At 39.2% G+C, this 14,771-nt stretch overlaps 1 protein-coding gene across 1 annotated transcript in view; it reads right to left on the bottom strand.

Annotated features, from left to right (window-relative positions):
* Window positions 1-12,562, bottom strand: part of dgkaa (diacylglycerol kinase, alpha a) — a 50,443-nt gene extending 37,881 nt beyond the window's left edge. Inside the window, exon 1 of the mRNA XM_026945074.3 lies at window positions 12,200-12,562. The gene's annotated coding sequence lies outside the window, so the exon portion shown is untranslated. The remainder of the gene's footprint in view (window positions 1-12,199) is intronic.
* Window positions 12,563-14,771: the final 2,209 nt, after the last annotated feature.

Raw genomic sequence — 14,771 nt, 5'->3', positions numbered from 1 at the left:
TGCCATGATAAATATTAAAGGCGCTTCAACTAAATATTAGTTTAGGGGTGTGCACACTTATGCAACCAGGTTATTGTACATTTTTTTATTTTTCATTATAATTTAGATGCTGCAATTTCACAATAAAGGTAGAAACGGTTCTGACATGATTTATCTTGGTTTCACAAAAAACTGCCATTTTAACAGGGGTGTGTAGACTTTTGATATCCATTGCATATAAACCTATCATGATATATAATGTGCGTCATAGAAAAGTCTTCAGGTATCGTGATATGATATTTTTTTCATATCGCCCATCTGTACTTCACTCTACCAATTAAAATTTTTATTGCCACACCTTTTGTAACTAAAAAAAATAGCCCATTGTAATGCTGCAGGCTTCTCAGAAACAGTGCGTGCATGCGTGCATTTGGTTTGACATTTAATGAAGGTTGCGTTTTACACTTGTTCAGGCGATCTGCTGACTGGTGTGTGACAAATAAGTGTTGCATGGCTGCACTCACATTGTCTCACTCTCTCACCACTGTTTTGTTCTCATTATTCATGCACACTGAATCTGAATCAAGCGCAGAGCGAAGATCTTCACACCAAACCATAAAAGATTCAGATCCAGGAATTTACTGAGCTGCTTCTCTGAACTGTAAATGAGGTTTAAACTAAGCAGTGGACATTATGGGTTATTAAGTGCTGAGACGATGCTCTGATTAGCTGTAACAGGGCAGAAACAGGTGGACGCAAATTACACCAGGAGGAAGAGCATTCATGCATATGTATCAGATCTATTATATATATATAAAAATGTGTGTGTATATATGTGGATATATTTTTATATCTTAGTGAGAACCAAATGTCCCCAGAAGAATAGTAATATCAGACAATGCTGGTTGTCCTTTACGAGAATAGTAAAACAAACGTGAGTGTACATGTGTGGGGTGATGTGACATGCCCATATTTACTCTCTTCTGGGAAAGATTCCTCTGTGAAATTTTGTGGTGACCCTGTGGCGAACATGTGGGAGAGAACACAACGGTCTTGTTTCATTACTATTTTCGCCCAACTTGACGCAACCTCACACCTAGGACATGCGCATTAGCCTTTGTCACGCACTCGCAGCACAAATTAATAGGTATAAGAGTGTGTGTGTAGATATTTTTCAACGAGAAACATCACACTCCACCTTGCTAAGCAAGAAACTTCCAGTACATTATAAACGTTTTAGGAACATGGTGAGGAATTCTGTAAAGTGAAGATGCTTTAAAATAAAAAAAGGAAAAGTTTCTATACAGTAATAAAGAGCAGAAAACAGAATTTTAGCCTCAGTTTTTTACAGGCATGTAGTACAGGAAATCAGCTGATAGGTTGCTCTAAGCATCTTGGAGAACTTGTCCTATATCTTCCGTATCATGTGGTTCTCACTAAATGTAGCTAAGCACTGGCTGTTTTCACAAGAAAAGGTCACTTGAGTGACAAACGGCAACCCACATTCACTCGCCCAACAAAACGCTTGAACATCATGATGTCATAGCATGAATGTTTTTCAAACCAAAACATCTCGCTTCTGCGTTCAAGTTTTCAAGTGTTTTCCCATGCACACAAGAGTGGAGAGCCAATCCGATTGCTCCATATAAGTGCACAAATGATATATTTCTATCATTTATATATTCTGCATTAGTATGTCATTAGTCTCAAATGCTTCCTGACTACTGACACTCTAATGCAAAGGATATTCCATTCAATACAATACAATTTCACAGAGCTTTTATCATTATGACATGGTCACTAAGCGGCTTTACAGAAATCCAGATGTAGATTTTGATCCCTAATGTGACCCGAAGTTGACATGAGAGGAAACAGATTCGAGAGCGAACCCATCCTCTTCTGGGTGACACTGGATAGTGGAATTATAAATCATGAATGCATACAGTCATATTGACGAACTGAAATAAACATCTAAAAGAAATATATATTAAAAATGCATGGCTGCATGATTTCTTTAGTGATTTTTTAACAACGTATTGTGAAGGATGGAGTAGGTAGCCATATAAAAACCAGTCTGAACATCAAAATGTTCTAGCATTTGATATTGCTCCCATTCAGGAAGTCAGATCGCAATATCATCTAAGCATTATTCATGTTCATGAAGCCTGCAGTCATGTTTATTCACTCCCTCGAACGACCAAGAGTCTATAAACCATTGTTGTGTCTTCTCATTGCAGCAAAAGCCTCAGCCAGTCGGTTTTGTTGCTAAAAAAAAAAAAAAAAAAAAAACAAGTTTAGCTGTCAGTAGTAAAGTGAATGCAGAGTTGTCAGGTCTGAATGTTGTACATCTGCATACTGGGACTGGGACTCAACAAAAAGTTGCAGGAGTAGGCGTTTTTTTACGCTCATGAGGGCGGGGTCAGGCGGTCAGATATGACGCTTGCAGGACAAAGAAAGGTCACGCTCATTAACATGGGAGTGTATTATATGCGGCGCAGTGCTCGGGTGTGACACATTTAACTTGCTCCTTTAATTCAGGTTCAGTATCTGCTTTATCCTGGTCAGAGGCAGTCAGTGTTTAAATCACTAATTTGTTTATATTTTGAGAAACAGAAATTAGAAAATATCGTAAGCAGGTGCAAACAAAATATTAACAGCAGGACCATTTAATCATTTGAGCTACATATTAAAAAATAAAAATACAAAATTTCAAGAATTAAGTCGTAATATTTCAAGGAAAAAAGTCATAATACTACGCTAAGCTTTTGCTAAAAATACGCAATGTACGCACACAGTGATGCTGACTTGAAATTGTGATAATAAGCAGCTGCTTCATGGTGAGGCTTCCAGAACCACATGACCCCACCCTTATAATCTTACGTTCTATTGGTCCACATTTCCAGGATTATCAGATTTGCTGGGTTAAAGGTTATCTAGGTGAATTCGGCCATGAATGAATCGCAAATTCCTTTTCATGTACACTGTCCTCTTCCATTCAACTTAATGGACTTTTTCACCAGGCGATTTTATTGGCATAAAGTGTGACTATTTTTGTTTTGCCCTGTTGTCACTCTCACAGCGCTCTGCGCAGCATTTTTCCTGTTTCCAGACAACATGAATGGGAGGCGCGATGAAAAACTCTTGGCGCCGCTGCAATGTAAAGGTACATTCAACAATTTTGGTATTTGTTAACTGAAAGCAGGTGTTTTAGTGTTTCCTCCAAAGCCACGCCCATAAAACACATGTAGCTAACTGCCAAGCCTAGAACAGCTGACCTTTCTTAAGTGACAGGCAAGTAGAGACACATTGTGATTTTTATCTCTTTTTTCAGAGCCTAGAGCACCCTTGAGTTTCTAACAAATTTTAACAAAGCCACTAGAATGACAGGAGAATTTCACCAAAAATAACCAAGAGTTTAATTAAAAAAAAGATTCAAACAGTGGGAAACTATGAGGCCAAGGTAAAGAGTTCTTGTAATGAAACAGTTTGTGACTCTCGTATATGTTGGTAGAATGAGCTGGTAGACTGTGTTAGTCAGGAAAAGGGAAATGTGATGACTGCTAGGGAAATTTCGGTGCTAAAGCGGTGGCGTGCTGCAGTGGTTAGCAGCAGTCTGCAAACTTGGAGGTTTCCTTCTGTTATGAGTTGCAACATAATTCTCTCCTCTGATGCGGTCACAGATACAGGTAGAGGTGTTTGTGTAAACAGGTAAAACAATTGAAGTACATTATTCTCAACTAATAAAAATAGTTTATGTAGAATAATATATCGATTAATACTTTTTAATACTCAGGAAACTGATAACAGTGATCTTGGAACATCTCTACGCCTTTACCCTCATTAAAAATACAAGAATCGATAAATATGTGAAACATGCAGATTGGAAACACGCCCATGACCTCCTTCCAACATTGCCACGATCTCACTGTTTATTTATTTGTTTATTTTTTTGTTGTTATTAACAACAAAAAAATATTACTAGAATTAGCTAAGTCAGTTATCTAGCAATCTTCGGATCCCTGGAGGACTAACGGTGGACCAACCCCAGCACATGACAGTGCACTCCCAGTGCCGGTCCCAAGCCCGGATAAAATTGGGGAAGGTTGCATCAGGAAGGGCATTCGACGTAAAAACTGTGCCATGTCAAATATGCAGACCAGTGATCTGCTGTGGAGACGGGAGCAGCCGAAAGAAGAGAAGAAGTAGTTATCTAGCTATCTTCAACATTAGTACCACATGATCTTCTAATAATTTGTATACCATATGTGATTGGTCCAAAGCCCAAGAATGACATCACAAACTAGGGATGGTCATTTCAGGAAAAAATTACTACGCTAAAAAAATAACCAAATCATTTACACATTTACCCCATAACAATACTGCAGGCCATGATACACTAAAGGTTCTATGTCTTAAACTGAGGTACATTTTCATAAAACTACATCAGGAAAAAAATTAAATAAACTGTCCAACCACACAGACAGCCATACACCTCATTTTTCCTGTGACCATGCAAGGCAGTCTTGTGAACAGTATTAAAGAAACCTCAGAGATTTACTGTTCAAGTTTTAATGTTTTATTCGAAGTAATACACATCACTAGCGCACTAAGTGTGCTTTTTATCGCAATGCTGTACATTACTTTCACCAAACAGGTCTCAGCTTAATCAAATCAGCTTGCAGTCAGGTTCCAGCTGTCAAAATATTTGCGATGTTCTTGCACCATCCCATTATCATTGAAACAGAGGAGAGCATTTACACACTGCACAATTATATGTACAGTGTGTTAAATGACTGAATAAATATATGGGACATATGGGACACAAAAGTATAACATATTTCTGTTCTGGAAAATCTGATGCATGCATATATTTATATATATATATATATATATATATAATATATATATATAATCTCAATCCAAAAGGATTTCCTGATCCACTTTCTGGAGCTCTGGGATACTCCAATGCTTGAAGTCATGTTTATGACCACTCGAGACCACACTGGTAAACAAAATCAATGGTGTCACACCTGTGTGCTGTTCTGTGTAGATCTTATCTCCAACATAATCACCTGTACACCCTTCCAATGAAGCAGAGGACTCAGCCCTTTAATGATACTGCATCTAAGTTCCATAGTGCATACAAACAGACAGTTAGCTCATATTTGTTGAATAAGAGGACACAATGTTCTTCTACAAGCACGTGGTCAATGTTTCCTCTCTGCCATTCACTAGTTAAGGCTTCCAGTCAAGTTCTTACAGTAAAACCTTTTTTTTGTCTCAGCATAATTGCCGTTTGCACTGTCTTGCTGTGTTTAATGAAGTCTCGCCTACACAATGTATGTGTCAACCCTCCTTGCTCTTTCGTAACCACTTGAGTTCATCTCCTGGCCTTTTGAAGAAAAAAAAAAACAGGCGTGGCTCCTTCCCTTTTGTATATTGTTCTGTTTATTGAATTTTCTCCAGTCTAAATTGAATGAAATCATGTGTATCTGACAGAGAGAGGCAGGGTTACATCTGGTCAGTATGGAGAAAGCGGAAGGCCAGGCCTGGTCACTAGGAAAGGAGTTTCCCCTTTGGCTGGGCTTCGTCACAGTGTTGCCATGGGTGACTGCCAGGAATGAGAGGGTGAGAAAGAGAGCAAGAGAAAGAGAGAGACAGAGGGAGAAAGAGAGAGAGAGAGAAAGAGGGTTGAATGGGTCTTCCCCTGGCCTCCACCCACGCTGCTGAACTCTTGCGGCCTTCAAACAGCTTGGTTTGCATTCCACCTGCAGATACAAGCCTGATTCATCTTCCTGAATGAGGGGGTGCTCCATGTCTATAAATGGACACTGTGCTTTTGAAACACACAGCATGTGCGTCTGTGTGAGTGGGGGCATATTTTTATATCTTAGTGGGGACTAAGGGTAAGGAATATCTGGCAGGTTTGACATTACGGGGACATTTTGCTGGTCCCTGCAACAAAAAATGCTTTTTTATACAAACTGCAACTTTTATTTTAAAACTTAAAAGAGGTTGCCTTTTGGTTACTGAGGGTTAGATTTAGGGTTAGATGTAGCATAGCTTTAAACAGCTGTATTAATAATTATGTCAATAGTGACATAAGATAAATGTGTGTGTGCATGTTTTTACCAAATGTCCTCACAAAGATAATAATATTTGCCTGTTTTGACCTTAGGGGGATATTTGGCTGGTATCCCATCAATGGAAACTCCTCATAAGGATAATAAACTCCTCATAAGGATAGTAAGTCAAACATGTGTGTGTCTTTGTGCGTGTGTGTGTGTGCGTGCATGCATGCATGAGTTCGTGACTCCCAGGATAACATTATTTTGCATGTAAAATGAAGCCACTGCCTTGTTTAAGCGCTCTAATGTTACAAATTGCAACTCAAACTATTTACTCCAAAATCCTTATAAAAATCTCGTTTCTTCCAACACCGAGCAGACAAGCTGAAACTCTAGAGCGCAGCCAGCCAGGATGAGTCACATCTCTTTGAAGGTCTGCTGTTTGTTCGCTGTGGTGGCAGCGTTGTGCTATGAGAACAGCAGATGCAGCGTGACAGGAGGAAACCCGTTCAGAGTCACACACCAACCGCAGGCACGTCTGGGCCTGCTGACACCACGCCTGAGCCTGCAACACTGCACTCTGCTTTCTCCTGGAACGCTCTGAGAGAGGAAGCATGCAAAGAAGAGAAGGGCAGTGACGTTCTCTCTCTCTCGCTCTCTGCTCACTCCTACACACACTGCAGCAGACTACAGAATGAACACAGCATGACGCTTCACACTCTCCGTGTCCTCTGTTTCAGCCAAAACCACCGTGTAAATACAGTTAGAACGTTCAGGCCAGGTTAACACTCTCCACCCGGGATGTACGCTTAATAACACTTTCACAGCGAGTTCAGGAAAGGACAAATGCGTCATTTTCAACATTCTGACTAAGTGCCAGTAACTTCTGGACTACTAATTATCCCTAAATTTACGTAAACCTCTGAATACGTGTCTACGTAAACAGCCCGAAGGCAGAATCAGTCTCCATTACACACAAAAAAAGATGTATTCTGTAACTAAACAGTTTCAGTTGAAGAGGCGCTGATCTTTATATGATATCAGTTACATGACACTGATTTTTTTTTCCAGGTTAATAATTACAAAATCCATTTTTAAAGGTGATGTGCTAATTATTATTATTAGTGTCATTATTCTCTTTTAGCCAAATATTAAATTAGGATCAACATAATAACACTATCTTAACTAAGCTACATCAGTCTGTCAGCGAATCAGGGGTTAATTGTAAGGCCGGATGAAGCAGACTGAGCTCATGCAGCTGTATTGTGAACTGCAAATGGAGCTGAACTTCAGTGCTATAACAGGATGGAAATGGAAATCACAACACGGCATAACACTGTTAATAATGATAACAAACAAACCGAAAACCAGAGGTCTGTCCATTCAATTGTACTTGGTTTAATAAAGCCTTTTATTAGGACAGAAACAGATAGATCAAATATTTTTTTAATCATTTCCGCAATGCCAATGTTGAGATCTCCATATAACAACACACACTGGATGGTACTGTTCCAATATTGTTGGCACCCATTATGAAAATCCTTGTTAACACCCTACACGGCAATGCAAAAGTAATATAAAATACTAAAGATTTGTCAGAAGTACATAAAATCAGATTATACCACAGTGCTGTTGAACTCTGATTGGTCAGAAGGTGTGGATTCATTTTCTATAACAGCAGCTATGACAGTAGTGTATCTGCAGTTGTGCTCATTCTGATATGTTAATGTTTCTATAGTAACAACTTGTACAGGCATTTGTATGGCAGACACTCCACACAAACAGGTTTTAAAAACGTAGGTAATCGTTAATATGGTGACATTTTTTGTAAAGACATTTTTGGAAGGAGACTCCAGTGTCAGTGCTTTGTAACAGTCAGAGGCAAAGCTGTAACTAAGTTTTCTAACACAGAACAGTATTTGTGGTTTCAAATTTCTCATTTAGCTGCGCTGTTTTTTGTCTTAGTAACTTAAAGAGAGAAAAACGAGAGGCTGGTGAGGTATCGAAGGCTTACAGCTGCTATAACGTTAGCGAAAGGTAAACTAGCTAGTTACCAGGACATTAGCAGTGACAAACTGCTGTGTTATGAGAGGAATAAAATCCCACAGAGCATGCAATTATGGGAAAATAATCAACTTCAGGATTGCAACAGTAGCTCCACTTCATGTCGGGCTGCATCACACCACCCTATCGTTGATTAGTTTCCTATAAAAGCACACCCTGAAGTGTTTTATTTCTTAAAAACTAAACCTAATTCTGACCCAAAATTTCAGGCCAAGTATTTCCAATACTAATATTCAGTATCAGATTTATTTCTGTTGTTTTGGTGCTGTACTTAAAATGATTCTGAAACTTGACTATGAGGCTGAATTGTTAAATGTCAGCTTTAATCTGAGGACACTGAGGACACTTATGTCTATACTGGATGAACCAGATCAGAATCAGAGCTCTTTTTTCCCCCAGATAGATGGCCATTTCTGCTCAAATGCATTCGCTCTACACACTGATGATGAACAGCTTTTGTTTTAGAAGCCCCTGACATCCAGAATACACACACGACCTGCTCACATCCCCAAAGACATGATATTTAATGCTTCTTATAAATTAAAGCCTGTCTTTTTTTATACATACAATGAATCACGTCCATAAAATGTAAAGGAAGAAGTAAAGCCAAGAAAGGAAATGAGCTCCTCAGATCCACTATTATATAACTCTACCCTGGAGTTCCATACAAAGCCATAGTAAAGATTTTACAATAGACTTAGGTTAATTAAAGGTAAAGGTTATTTAGACCACAGTGCTGTTGAATGCTCCATTCTGATGGTTTTGATACATTTTCTATAACAGCACCTCTGATAGTAGTTCCGGCTGAAAGGAAAATCATAATGTTTGTATTAATATGCTTGTTCTGATATGTAATTATTTCTATAGTAGCAACTGATTCACAGAGACATGTATAGTGGATGATCCATATAAATGGATTTTAAAAAGGGTGTGACTGTTTTAATTGTAGTTTTCTGTAAGGAGATGTTTATTTAGCATTTAGGGACGGAGACTCCAGTGTCAGCACTTTGTAACAGTCAGAAGTAAAGCTGTAAGTCTTCATGACTGAGGAGTTTGTGATTTCTCTGTAACAGGATAAGCTGCATTTTTTTGTCTTATTAACCTCAAGACAGAGAAATTATAGCTGCTATAATATAAGTGATAACAGGAACTAACCTGATTCGCAATTCCAAACAATCCACAACATTAAATGTGACCATAAATGGTTAAAGGGACAATGTTCTCTAATAAAGTAACACTTGTGCCTGTTGGCAAATTGCTGTGGTATAAGAGACACAAAACACTTCAGAATGTGCTGTTATAGGAAAATAATCAATTTCCTGGTGGGAACAGGAATGTCACTTTGCGTTGGCCTCCATCATCCTGTTGTTGATTATTTTCCTATAAAGTGTTTCTTTCCTTATTTATCGATTCATACCAAGGTGCCAGTTTATCACTTACTCTGCTGGTATACCTAATAAACTGGCGGCTGTGTGTATATATGTATTTAAACCTGAGTTTAATAACAGTGGTCAACAGGACGATAATCGACCTCAGAACAAAAGAGTAATTGTACCTTTAGAGGCTCTGATTTGCTGCAGCGCTGCAGTCATAAGGGATTTAAAAACTCTTGGGGTTTCTAAATCCAGCAGCACTTCTCCCATTTTAGCACCATAATAAGATCATGTGCAGCCTCAAGCTAGCAAGAAGGATCTCTGGGATGGCGATTATCGCCCCTGTAACTCCCACAAGTACTGGTTTTTCCACTCAGACATTTGGGTGATGTGGTTCAAATGCAAGCTTCATGTACAGTTTAGGAAAACCTCAGTGTTGTTCTTGAGGACGGCTCTGATTTCTGTGTGGTTATAAATATAGAAGCGCAGGGAATTTACCCCTAACTGACCTAACAAACTTGTGAGGTCAGGATTTCCTCTGAGAGAGACAGAGATAGAGAGATGGAGATAGAGAGAGAGAGAGAGAGAGAGTGGAGAAAATTTATCATCCAGCCTTTTTTTTTTTTTAAACAAAGCTAAATGTTTGTGACATGTTCATGATTTTGAAAGATTTAAAACTGACGCAAGAGCATAAACGTGGTTAAAAATGAAGCAGAGCAGACTTACATTCTTTCCATTGTGTGGAAAAGTTTCAAATGACAACTGCAAAACCCTAACATGCACAACATTTTAGCTAAGAGGTGTTAAAAAGCGTCGGAAAGTGGGGAAAAGACGATCAGACTTTCACTGCACTGCTAAACTTCGTGATTCATCCACATCCTGCTGATGCAAACGCTAACAACCATAGCGTCTATACTTAGACCTTTGCTAGGCCGAACCTGTCACAGAGACATCCCTCATCCCTCAGGATCTGAAAGCATCGGAGTTGCGTTTTGCCTATTTTCGTGCCACACATATGGAAATTTTTGGTCATGTGACCACAAGATTGACGCAACAACAAAACATAATTTACATTGAAACCAGAGAACTACACACAGCATTTGGACGCCATCGGTGACGCCCACAGAAGCAACAAGAACAAAACTGGTTTATATTTTGTAATTGTGGCTCAAAGAGCTCCCGAATGCTGTGATATCAGTCTGAGGGAGAACGAGTTTGGCAGGAACACCTCACCCTGTGGGAAAGCCACCGCGTTCAGGGTTTTCTTGCCCGCCACAAAAAGCCAAAGTAGCACAGAGCAACACAAATTTGACGTCTTTGTGAAGGGTTTGACGTGGCGGATATGAAATTAGGCTACAGGAAAAGCATTTTAGAACAACACGCTATAGCTACATAATATCTATAGCTAAAAAAATAGATCACTGATGATTAAAAAAAACAACAAAAAGGTCAAGAAAAGTTTAAACAGGGCAATCTTAACCCCTTTTTTCTTTTTAAATATATCTAGGACGTATTATATTTGCATGTAGTCAACAAGGTGGTTGCTGGATAATTTAAGTCACCTGACTGACTTTCTTTAGTTTTGTTTTTTTGGTTTTCTGTGTGTGCAGAGAAATGTTCCTGAGGAAAAAAGAGAGGCTGGTGACAGTTTATAACTGCTATAACATAAGCGAGAACAGGAACTAACACGTTTTGCAGTCATTCCACACAATTAATATAACTATAAACAATAAATCATTCTTTAACACATAAAAAAATGCAATTGTTGGCAAACTGCTGTGGTATAAATGGAATAAATCGCTTCAGGGTGTGCTGTTATTGGAAAATAATCAACTTCAGGGCAGTATCAGTAACTCTGCTTCATGCCAGGCTGCATCACACCACCCCGTCGTTGATTATTTTCCTTTTTCAACAGTTCAGTTGTATTATATTTTGTTCATCTTTGAAGACTGTCTGTAGATAATCTTAAACTAGTTGTCAGCTCGGTTGGATAGTTTACGTCACTTAGCTGACAATTTTTTTTTTTTTTGGCTACGCAGAGCATGTGTACGCAGAAACGTTGTCTTACTTTGTTTTGTGTCAAAATCAATAAAAAAGAAAAATAACACAAAATCAAAGTGCATATATGAGAAATTATGTAGCACATTTTAACACAGGAGGAGCATCATTACTTTAAAAAAAAATCATAGTGTATAATCATAGTGTAGCTTCTAGTGTATTTGTGTAATTTTATCTTGTAGCGTGCACTCTCAGAAATAAAGGTACCAAAGTAAAAGGTACTAGTCCTTGTCACTGACATGTCATTACTGGTACATCACTAAACTGTACCTTCAGTGTGTGTGTACACTCCTTTAAAAAAGATTTATGGCACATCATTAGATCTTTTACCTGGTACACTCTGATACATACTACAGGTATAAAAGATACTAAAGTACCCTTTATAGTACCATGCCAGCAGTTTGGTACCTTTATGTGTAAGAGTGTAATAATATATCTGTGCTGTCAGAGCTTTGATTACTGACATTTCATTTTTCTCCTGCAACCCCAGTGATGTCTTAGAGCACCAGTCCAGAGCGCAGTGAAATGAGTCCAGAGAGCAAATCAATAAAGCAGCCTTCAGCTCCTCAGCTCCTCAGCTCCTCTCTACTTCAGCAGCACAGAGCACTTCTCCCGGACATGGCACACAAGCAGGGAAGAACAGGGCTTGGTTCTTACCTGGACTCCTCGATAATCGTGATGTTGGTTGTTGCAGAGAAGCAGAGAGTCGGTGAGCTCGCGCGCTGAAACGCTCCGGTATCCGCCTGCACAAACACACACACACACACGCACAAGCGCACGCACGCACTAACACACACACACACACACACACACACCGAGGCGGGAGCTTGAGTTTGTTCTCCAGCGAAACACCGAGTTTAACGCGACGACATTGCTGAGGAAGTGTGTGTGAGTGTGTGAGTGTGTGTGCGCGTAATTTGGTTGCGCTCCGTCTTCGTTTAGAATGGCGGTAAAGCGGCCTGTCAAAGCCGCCCTGAGTGACTGACTGCCTGACTAACTAACAAACACTCCTCCTGTGTGTGGAGCACCGCCTAGAGAGAGAGAGAGAGAGAGAGAGAGAGAGACATACACAGAGTGTATGTGTGTGTGTGAGAGAGAGAGACAGAGTGTGTGAGAGAGAGAGAGAGAGAGAGAGAGAGAGATCCACACAGATAGAGACACACACACTCACCTGTCAGGTTCTTGTTCTTGTTCTTGTTGTTGTTTGCTTTATATATATATATATATATATATATATATATATATATATATATATATATATATATATATATATATATATATTACTGTTCCTGTTTATAATGTTTGTAATGTTTAAACATGTGTGTATATGTGTGTTTTTTTTTTTGTTTTTTTTTTTTTGGTATGAATTTTGGTTTAATCTACATGCACTATTTGCTTTGGCAACAATGTGATTTATAACATTCATGCCAATAAAGCACTGATGAACTGAACTGAACTGAGAGAGAGAGAGGGAGAGAGACATACACACAGAGAGAGAGAGAGATACACACAGAGTGAGAGAGAGAGAGAGAGATACACAAATAAACAGAGAGAGAGAGGGAGAGAGACATACACAGAGAGAGAGAGAGATACACACAGAGTGAGAGAGAGAGAGAGAGAGAGAGAGAGATACACAAATAAACAGAGAGAGAGAGTGAGAGAGGGAGAATGTATATTTCTATCTATTTCTTTATATTTCTGTGGTTGTTCCAAGCTTTGACAATAAAAATGTTCAAACACTATATGGCCAAAAGTATACGGACACTTGATCATCACAGCCGTATGATATGTGGTTCTTCCCCAAACTGTTGCCACAAAGTTGGAAGCACACATCTGTGTAGAATGTCTTTGCTGTAGCGTTTCAACTTCCCTTCACTGGAACTAAGAGGCCCAAACGTGTTCCAGCATGACAATGCCCCTGTGGCCAAAGCGAGCTCCATGAAGACATGGTGTGTTAATGTTGGAGTGGAAGAACTCGAGTGTCCTGAACACCTTTGGGATGAACTGGAACACCGACTGCAGCCCAGACCTCAGATGGTCAGATGTTCACTTGTGGCCATATAGTGTATTTGTCACGCCAATAAAGCAACTTTTGAATCTGAATTTAAATTCAATAGAGAGAGACAGAAATGGAGAGAAAGAGTCAAAAAGAGAAATGAGAGCTAAAGAAAAAGAGAGAGGGAGCGTGAATACAGTGACAGCTGGATCTCCACCTTAGACACAATCCGGTGTAGATTAGATTAGATTCAACTTTATTGTCATTGTGCAGAGTAAAAGTACAGAGCCAATGAAATGAAGTTAGCATCTAAGAAGCGCAAATAGCAATATGTCTATATATATATATATATATATATATATATATATATATATATATAAAGCTCTGACAGCACAGATATATTATTACACTCTTACACATAAAGGTACCAAACTGCTGGCATGGTACTATAAAGGGTACTTTAGTATATATATATATATATATATAGACATATTGCTATTTGCACTTCTTAGATGCTAACTTCATTTCATTGGCTCTGTACTTTTACTCTGCACAATGGCAGTAAAGTTGAATCTAATCTAATCTACACCGGATTGTGTCTAAGGTGGAGATCCAGCTGTCACTGTATTCACGCTCCCTCTCTCTTTTTCTTTAGCTCTCATTTCTCTTTTTGACTCTTTCTCTCCATTTCTGTCTCTCTCTATTGAATTTAAATTCAGATTCAAAAGTTGCTTTATTGGCGTGACAAATACACTATATGGCCACAAGTGAACATCTGACCATCTGAGGTCTGGGCTGCAGTCGGTGTTCCAGTTCATCCCAAAGGTGTTCAGGACACTCGAGTTCTTCCATATATATATTCTTCTATATATATATGTGTGTGCAAGGTATGAGGTAGAGAAAGTAGAGACCAGATCAGTGCAAATGACAAGGTGTACAAATATAGAAGGTGCACTGTACAGAGAAACGAGATGTATGTATATCCGGTAATTAGTCAGTAATGTGTAAGGAGGCAAGTTGAGGTTGAGGTGAAAGGGCAAGTTACCGTGGTAGTGCAAATGACAAGAGTGATTTCACTATCATGGCAAAATAAACAAATAGAGGCGTCCCCGGTTCCCTCCACCCAGTAGCCGGATTGCTCTAAGTTGCCCCTAGGTGTGAAGGATTGTGTGAATGTGTGTGTGTGTGTGTGTGTGTTTCCGCCTCACACCCAGTGCTCCTGGGATAGACTCC

Source organism: Pangasianodon hypophthalmus, chromosome 16, assembly GCF_027358585.1.
Source record: "Pangasianodon hypophthalmus isolate fPanHyp1 chromosome 16, fPanHyp1.pri, whole genome shotgun sequence".
Lineage (NCBI taxonomy): Eukaryota > Metazoa > Chordata > Actinopteri > Siluriformes > Pangasiidae > Pangasianodon > Pangasianodon hypophthalmus.
The sequence above is the reverse complement of the archived record's forward strand: the minus strand, read 5'-3'. Positions and strand labels throughout refer to the sequence as shown.